The 9721-nt window shown below is 44.4% G+C and overlaps 1 long non-coding RNA gene across 1 annotated transcript; it reads left to right on the top strand.

The window, feature by feature from the left end:
* The first annotated feature begins 1272 nt into the window (after positions 1–1272).
* LOC133906492 (uncharacterized) lies at positions 1273–4881 on the top strand. Its single transcript, XR_009907791.1, has 3 exons — positions 1273–1966; positions 2135–4554; positions 4661–4881. It is a non-coding gene; the product is annotated as an uncharacterized LOC133906492 (long non-coding RNA).
* The last annotated feature ends 4840 nt before the right edge of the window (positions 4882–9721 follow it).

The raw sequence follows: 9721 nt of genomic DNA, 5'->3' as shown, positions 1-9721 counted from the left end.
TATATATATATATATATATATATATATATATATATATATATATATATATATATATATCATGTTCTACTAGCTAGCTGGTAACTAGTACTTATTGCTTTAAACCATTTCAGTTCTTTTCTTTTCACGTGTCCCTGTCTTCAGCTACTACTCACCTATATTTATTAGTAGCCGATTTGCGTGTGTTAATTAATTTACTATTATATATGATGTATCTGCAGGGTCGAGGCAGGCGCCCTCGCCTCCATCTCCATCCGCACATATACACCCCGGCTTTTTTACATCTCCTCCTCCGGCAGCGGCCGCTGAAGGCGTGCCGCCTCCTCCTACACGGAGGCGCTTGTATTGAGCTACAGTTGACCCTAAAAGCTTAAATTGATCGGAGAAGACAGGACATTGGTGGCACACGGGCAAGCATGCGCATCGGCCGTCATCACTCCAGCCGCACCACATGCCACAATTTTGGCAATTGGCATTGCACAAGGGCACAATCACGGTTGTTCTCATTTTTCTTCTGGACATTGTTGTATTGTACCACTACTTAGTCTGATTTCTTACTTTTCTGGTTGATTTGAAATTTTCGATTAAACTATAAATAATTCGTCCTTGCTTTGTATCAATTTGTATTAGGCTGATTAATTCCTTAAGGTACCAACTGTTTCGTGGCTCCAATAAGATTGGAAAAATTCATAGAGAATGGCACTCTACTGAGATTGACAATGCCGCATGATCACTGACATGCGGGCCTGCTCGGCCAGCGTGTCAATCTCATTATTGATCCACCTTGTACGAGGAGCCATGCGCCGAGGTGCACGGCTGTCACGTGCGCCATCACCCTACAGTCTGCATTAGTGCGTGCACTGAGGATATATTTAGTTCCCTCGCACGGATTCGTAAAGCTGTATTGTATAAATATATTGGGAGGAATATGTTGAGCGAATTTATATTTGCTGAAAAAAATATTCGGTAAGTTATATCTGTTTGGATATGTTAAATTAAATTTATGTTTGGTTGATTGAATCTGAGATCGTATTCACGGATGTAAGAGTTAAGATTATAATTAGTTACTTGTATGAAGATGATTTTATGATACTAATAAGTAGACTTGCTCACCGAGCCAGGCTACAGAGTGAAACTAAGATGAGATCCTATTTTAATACTTGTCAGATCAAACTACAACAGTGAATACATACAACCAAACAACTCTTTTTCGAAATTTTACACATCTACTGGGCCAAGATGGGAATAGGGGGAGATTAAGCGATTCCCACGGTCACGTTGATATCTCAAATATTCCACAGCACAGGCAAGGCAGGAATAAATGGTACAGCCGGGGGGGGGGGGGGTGGCGGTGGGCGAGCAAACAAGACCAACGACCGGAGCCTGGGAATCGCGGCGGCCGGAGAGCGCGGGGGCCGGCGAGGCAAGTAGGCAACCATGGAGGACGGCGAGGCGTTGGGCGCGCGTGTGGCGACCGTGGCGGTCTGGCCGGTGACTGGGTCTCGGACTCTCAATGGTTATTTGGATATGAGGAGCGATGTGTACGTGCGTGGTTCGTGTAGCCCACAGACCTGTGTTTGCTTCTAGTCTCACACGGCATTTCTCCAGGAAACTGGCTCGCACGTCTCGATCGTCGACGGTAACTGTTGATGGGCGGGCGGTAAGTCGATTGGCCAAGCTAGGCGAGCATGCGTTCATACGTGCAAATTGCAAGGAATATGGGCCTTGAAAAAAATGCACGTTAATTGGTACCGACTGCAATCTATAAAAGGGAGACGCCATCAGAACCATGGATACGTCCACGCATCTGACAGCACTTTACTGGTGGATCGAGTTGAGAAGCGAACGGGCTGAGAGTACAGAGCTACTGAAATGAAGGCGGCGCCTGCCTCCTCCTTGGTTGCGAGCTCGGCGATCCTCGCAGCCGCACTCTTCCTTTTCGCCATGCACCTTGAGCCTGTGCAAGCAGGTATATATATCATGTTCTACTAGCCAGCTGGTAACTGCTGATTGCTTTAATTTAAACCATTTCTTTTCTTTTCTTTTCACTTGCGCCTGCCTTCAGCTACTACTCACCTATATATTAGCTGATTTCACGCGTATTAATTATTTACTATTATATATGATGTATCTGCAGGGTCGAGGCCGCCGCTCGTGCCTCCAACTCCACACCCAAACCCTCAACCGCGTGGAGGCCCTCTTTCTCCTCCGGCCGCGGCCGCAGACGGCGGTGCACGGCGGCGCTTGCTAGCTATATAGCTAGCTGGTACCGTCCATGCCCCGGCACACGCAAGCATGCGCATCGATCGACCGGTGTTAATCCAGCAGCACTGCATGCCACAATCTGGCACTACACACAATCATGTCTGTTTTAATTTTGTGGATACAGTCGTACCGGCAGTGTAGCAGTGGGTACAGTTGGTTGATTTCCCTACGTTTTTTCTTGTTGAAATTGTTCTTAACATAAAATTCGAAACAACCATGGAAAGACAGCTCCTCAGCTTCAAACCTGGAAGGAGATTAAATAAAATACTGAAGAAACTACATTCAAACAAGCTAAGCTCCAGAAGCTAAAACTGAAGGTTGAAAGGCAGCTCCTCAGTGTTCCTGAACGAGGCCTTTGTTTGCTTGGATGTCTTCAGCCCACAGGCGCTAGTTCAGCGCTTCTCATCATGAGATGAGATGTGATCATCAGCCCCGAAAATAGGTCTTTTTTTATTATTGTTGTTGAGCATCTGGGCAACTCCCACGCGGCCGGCTATCTCCGAGAAACTGACATGGGTCTCACGTTTCGATCGTTGACGGTTGTTATCACCGGCCGGGCGGTCAAGTTAGACTGGACGGTAGTTTGAACGGTTTCGACCTGCAATCAGATATAGGCCGGGCGGCCATGGTTGCACTGCACACTGGACTAACAAGATGGGCCATGAAAACACGTTAATCAGTACAGTACCACCTGCGAACTATAGATGTACATTTTCGTTTGCTTGGCACTGTCTTTTACTATAGCAAATTTGATATAGTATTTTTTTAAAAGATTTATAGATACTTCAAAATATACAATACTAGTAAAGTTTGTTTCATGATAAATCTAATAATATAGAAGTTTTAAGTATTTATAAATCTTTTGTAAAAAACATACGGTCAAATTTGCAGAGTAAAATGCATGCAGATCGAACCACGTATGCATCCACGAACGTACCTGATTGATTGAGCTGTGATTTGTGTAATGCAAGAGCCGAGACAGACGACAAAGGAGCAAAAAATGAAGGCACCTCGTCTTGGTTGTGTGCTTGGCATCCTTGCAGCCAAAGGTGGATCTTCTAGGGGCGCGGGGGGCTTGAGCCCCCTACTATGTCAACGCACCTGGGAGCCCTACCACCCCACTCCGAGCCTCTCATGAAAAATTTGGTAGGTTATTTAAGAGATGGGTGGCGTAGGCGGGTGATGCGGGTAAATCATCCCCTAAATTTTTGTGCTAGATCTGTCACTAGTCACACTGATTATTTTCACTGTGCACGTTGAGCCTCGTACAAATAGGATAAATATTTTGTTCTATACATTTTCATCGCACTAATGCTAACTTTTCCACTAGTTTTGGTGTGTGTCAACTTATTTTACAGAAAAAAACAAAAAGATTAATAAATAGGCGTCATGGAAGAAACAGGCAAAAAGATTTCTCACGGAAGTTTTGCCTGCCAGACAAGCCTCATCAAGTTCGATCATTGTTCGGCTAGAGAAATATGTGACCCAACAAATAGCCGAGTTCAGCAGGCAGTTTTCAGCTATTTGGCCGGAGAAATCCGCAACCGAACGACTGGACGAGTTTGACAGCATTTTTCAGCAATTTGTCCGAAGAAATCAGTGATCGAACAACTGGACGAAATACACGGCTAAAAGGTTGAACGAGTTCAACCGTTCGAATGGGAAAATCCGTCACTACTACTTTTCATGCAATAAGTAGCGTCTTATCAGTGTCGGTTGTGCTGGAATCGAAATTAAAAAGGTATCGGTGCTGATTCTTAATCTCCTGTGCACGAATAATGATTAAATTGCTAAGAATCAGCATTGAAACCAACTATCAGTGTCAGTTCATGGTTGGAACCGGCACTGATACACATCAATGCTGGTTCCAACCATAAACCGGCACTGATAGTTGATTTTCAGTGTCGGTTCCAGAACAAACCGACAATGAAGGCAACCGGACTCAATTTTTTTCATCGATCTAATTTAGGCTTAGGCTCAAGTCCGGCACTCTGGCTCCACTTGGTCTTATCTCTTCCCCCACATAAGTCCAACCTTATCTCTTCCCCTGCCTCCTCCCCACTGCCAGTCCAACCTGGGCGGCAGCCTCCTCCCCATCGCCCCTCCCTACCGGCCATTGCCCCTCCCTAGCCCGCCATCTCTCGCTCATCCGATCTCTCTCCTCTCACGTGCCTGCTCTACAGGCGCAAATGCGGTCGCCTGGTCGTGTGGGTCTGGGAGCTCGAGGCCTCGCTGGTGGCTGCCGCGGAGAAAGCCACCGTCGAGCGTCACGGAAGGGTCCACGCTTAGCAGGTGAGGTCGGCCCTGCCATGCAACAAGCTATCCCACATTTAAACTCACATATTTCCTTATTTAGCCATCCCATCTCATGTTGCTGAATCTTAATTCTTATTTGCAGTCGTTGAGGAGGGCACTGAGCAAGCAGGAGACCTGCTTCGACGAGGCCCATGTGAGGTTCCAGCGTGTTGCCATGCATCCCCCTCTCCTCGTAGATCTGAGCTATTGGTATTGGTGGCATCGTAACCAGTATGATTGATTGTGAGATGTGTTTGTATGATCAGTGTTGATTGTGAGATGTGTTTGTATGATCGATTTGATTATGAGATGTGTTTGTATGATGAGATGATTTGATTTGTGCATGAGGCGGTGGTGGCGGTGGCAAGAGCGGCAGCCAAGCTAGCTCGTTTATTTTTTGGCTCAGAAAACATTTTCAGTGTCGGTTGGAGGCACGAACCGGCACTGATAGTCATTGACTATCAGTGCCGAGTAAAGAGTGCCGGTTGAAAAACCGATAATGAAGTCATTTTTCAACCGGCACTGATCTACATTTTTGTAGTAGTGCGTTGTTGAGCGACTATTCAACCTTGTCGAGGATTTGTACACGACTACGTATCTATTATGTGGAATATGAAAATAGGGATACCTCACAGCCATCGATGAGTATTGCAAAGAGAGACACAAATTTATACAGGTTCAGACCTCTGAGTCAGATAATAACCATATGACATGTCTTACCCTTGATTATTCTTAGGATCATATAGTACACTAATGGATGTGTGTGTAAATCTAATCCTAAGAACTAGGCGATTTTTGTGTTTCTATTGCTAAAGATCTAGTCGTATTAGGGTTGCTTTTGCCATGGATCTTCAATGGGTGTTGGTCTTCTCCATGACTAGACTTGCTTTAAGGGTAATTGGACATGACCATCTGATTCCCCCTAGACACTTGGATGGTTGTTGTATAGACATGGAGAAATTTCATTGGGTTAGTATATCCATTATATTTCTCAATTGAATTGGGTCGGAATCTACATGGCCAGTGCACAGATCAGAGCTAGTGAGTGAAAGGCCGACATCCGATAACCATAGGATTTCTCCGACTATCATCGTCCCACCCTCCGAAATTCAGTTGAGCTTGGATTTTGGGAACCTGTCAAAGTCTTATGTGGGGTTCTCCACGATCCCCCGTCTTGCTGAGTTGGTTGCTAACTTTGCGGCACGCATCTTTGCTCAAGTTCTCGGTAGGAGTTCTACGAGGGGGATCTTGTCGAGAGGGGGTCTTCTCATGTGCGCGTCTTGGCTCAGATCCCTTGAAAGGGTGTTGGCTAGCCTAAGGTGTAATGCTCATTTGTTGTGCGGAGGCCTTGGCCTGCTACTGAGCTCTAACAATGCAACCCGTCATCTCCTACATTCATAGTGCAACAGCCACATCTCCCAATCCCTCAGTAGGGATGGAGGTAAGGAGGATTCTGGCTTGCTCCAGGAGTCGCACCGTGTTGGATGTGTAGTGAGCACTGCTGAATTGACCAAACATGTTCCTGGGATCATAGGGGTCCTATTATCTTGGTCTAGAGTTTGGCCAGCAGTCGCAAAAGGGTTTGTCAAAGCGGTCGGAGTTGTAGGCTAACCGTTCTCGATGGCCGAAGCTATAAACAACCCCTCAGTGGTGTAGTGGTAACAGACATGTCATCATTACCGTCCAGGTTAGGTGGGTTCTTGGGATCACTGTTACCGCCTTGGTTCCCGGCCGTAAGGACATTGACCTCATGATACTCTTCCTCATCGCAGGTTGAATCTGAAGAGGAAGAAGCATTGAACTCGATAAATTGAGGCTCATCCTCTGAGATTTTCTCATTAGAGCCCTCGATTCTTTGGTATCTTACACCACCAATAGTTAGGATAGGCTTGGAAGTCAGGAGACTCAACCCCTTCACATGATCTTCTAAGTGACCTTGACCAACCGACTCGGAAGTCGATCGGCCATAGATTGCCTTCGTACATCGGAAGATCTTTGGTAACTCATCCGGCCAAGCATAGATATTAGGACCAAAGTTGCTGAAGGACCCAAAATATGAGTTAGCCATACCAGGAAGCGCAATATCTTCTGATATCGACGGATCCACCTGTATCTCCACGGACAACGCCATGTCGAGGATTTGTACATGATTGCCTATTATTTGGAATATGAAAAGAGGGATACCTCACAGCCGTCGAAGAGTATCACAAAGAGAGACACATATTTATACAGGTTTAGGCCTTAGAGTCAGAAAATAAATGTACATCCTATCTTGTCTTGATTATTCTTAGGATCACAGAGTATAATGATGGATGTATGTGTGGATCTAATCCTAAGAACTTTGCAGATTTATGTGTTTTTATTGCTAGAGATCTAGTCGAATGAGAGTTGCTTCTGCTGTTGATCTTTAATGGGTGTTGGTCTTCTCTCCGACTAGACTTGCTTTGAGGGTTCATGACTTCGTAGATCTAAAGAGGCGAGTTGCTTGTTGTAAGGCTTCTATTAGTTTGAGATCTTTTGTTATCTAAGAACCGATGTCTTGGATGTGCCCCCTTCCCGCCTTATATAGTAGGGGGAGCTCGAGCGTACTCTATCTGGACTCCTCCGGACATAATCTATCTAGATTGTTAGACTCCCGAATATCTAGAAATCCTTTCCAAATAGGGGATAGCTGCCCTATTCGGTACAATTAGTTTTCCTGTAGGATATCTTCATACCCTACTCATGGAGTCTACGATTAGTCCCGGATCGAGTAGGATACAGGTGATCCTCATATACATTTTATAGATATATAATATTTATAGAATATATAATATTAATTATATATCTTCATCAATCCCATAGATCACCTGGTGCCAACTTCATTCTGGTCGATGGCCATACCTCGGCTGAACGAGGGGGGTTTGGCCTGAGGCCATTCGACACCCCTTCCACATCAGCTGCCCTGATCACCGATACCGCCTGTCGCCCCACCTTGAGTGCCCGGCCTCTCTTGGCCCACCTTGGTAGAGAGAGCCCTTGGCCACGGGCCTGCTTGGGGTGACACCTTCCCACAGGAATCTGAGGTGGGAACCACCTCAAGACCAAGCCATCCAGGGGAGTCGATTGCGCTGACCGGCCTTTGCACCAAGTGGAATAAGCCTCGGCCGTCCGATCCACCGCTCAAATCCAAGGGGGCAACTGGTATACACTTGGCATTGCCCTGCGTACTTCACGCCGCCTAGCACACCGACCTAGGCTGGTCAACGCCCTATAAATAGACCCCTCATTTCTACTCTCAAGCATCATCCAATCATCATTCCAATCTATCCCCACCATTTCCAGTGTAGGCTCTAGTGGCCTCCAAGTTGTAGTGTAGGTGACGTCGAGAGAGTAGTAGCTAGGTAGTAGACTACAAGAATTGAGTAGCAGCATGATGGTCAGGATGTTGTTTTCCAACTATCTTTTACCACTCCGGCAAAGATCTTCTCTACAATAAAGATTTTGGCTCTTTTTCTTGTATAGTAACACTTTACATGATCCCTCCTATTTTATATTCCGCCTCAATTTGGGTATCTTAATTATTGTGGGTTCATCAACTAGTTTTGCTTTGTTAGATTGCATTGATTAGTCTAGTTGCTCTTCTTACGATATCCATGCCAGAGTATTGGCTCTATGTGTAGACGTGGTGTTTAGGCCATAGGTCAACTTGGAATATGGGTAACCCCACAGGAGATTACATATATGTGACAACTATCACGAAATTAGCTATGTCCAGATTACTTAGTAGCTGACCGTAGAAGGTAGGCCCTGAAAATATCCAATATTCCTGCCCGAATCATTGAATTAACGAACCTAAACCATCACGAGAGGTGATTAGTTAGTGTTGCTAATGAGATAACTAGATAAATCTGACATGCTACTAGAACCCGGTTAGTTTCCTCCTTACCCTTGCTTGTGTGAAGTGTCCTATAACACCCTTGGTTGTGTGTGGCAGACACCTCACTCCTCTCTTTTATTTTACCAAAACACCATGAATGTTTGGTAATAATTAGATACTTGTTAATTTGATATTCGTTTCTCATTTATTTCCTTGTGGAAAATACGATACTTTGGAATGCTTCAAGGTGAAATGCTACAACGAACCTTGTGTGCTTGCTGATTTCTATTTGCATGCCGTAAGGATTGCCAACAAGGTGTCTCACACATTAGGTGAATTTGTGAGTAGTGGTGCAATCAGATCAAATACGGACGGATATTGTTGATCCTATATTCTATTCCATATTTTTTCGAAGTTGAAGTTGGACACGAATAGTACCAGATACAGATATGGATGCAGATAGTCTCGCTCACAAATACATATTGATATTAATCGAATATGTGGCAAGTCGAATGCAGAAAATGTCGATCACGAATATTTCTTCGAAAATTGAGTAAAAACAACAATCATATATATCTTATATGTTATGATCATTTGACCATTCCACGTATCCAAAACCTAATTACATTAGCAGTTTAATATATAAATTAGCAATATACTCCTATGGAAGAAGTCATGTTGGAACGAATCTGGAGAAGTTACGAGTACCTAATATACTGGTTGAAGCTTATTTTAATTATTTGATCACATTAACAAGTTCAAATGAAAAAAAGTTTCAACTTCAAAGTTGTAGATCTTGTCAATAGCTACATTTTTCATATATGAATCATCTATATCCGACTCTGTATGAAAAAAGTTATAAGCTCCAGAAGACATGCTTAGATAGTCATTGGATAGTCTTCGAATATCCGATTTTATTCTTGGATATCTAATATCTGACGAATACCTGTCTTCCTATATTCGAATCCGATATCCGATACAACTATCTGACTCCAACTCCGATATTAAAAAAATTCCCAGATATCCAATTATTTGCTCCAAAATGCTATTCAACCCCTTCAGACGGTTGGTCGGTCAGACGGTTGGAAAATATTCGACCCAGTTGTACCCCTAGTTTTGAGTAAAAGGGAGAGATCGAGGGCAATTAGAATGGCCATTAGCCTGTTGATGGGTGCAATGCGGTTTTATGAGTGTTGTGCTCTTGGTCCATAGACCACAGGGCCCGCAATCAACGTGAGTAAGTGTGTGTTTAGTTGAACGGATATCTATGGATGAGATATGTCCATTCAGTTTTTTAGTATTTGA

The sequence above is a fragment of the Phragmites australis genome, chromosome 1 (genome assembly GCF_958298935.1).
Source record: "Phragmites australis chromosome 1, lpPhrAust1.1, whole genome shotgun sequence".
Taxonomy (NCBI): domain Eukaryota; kingdom Viridiplantae; phylum Streptophyta; class Magnoliopsida; order Poales; family Poaceae; genus Phragmites; species Phragmites australis.
Note: the sequence above shows the minus strand (reverse complement) of the source record. Positions and strands in the feature narration are given on the sequence as shown.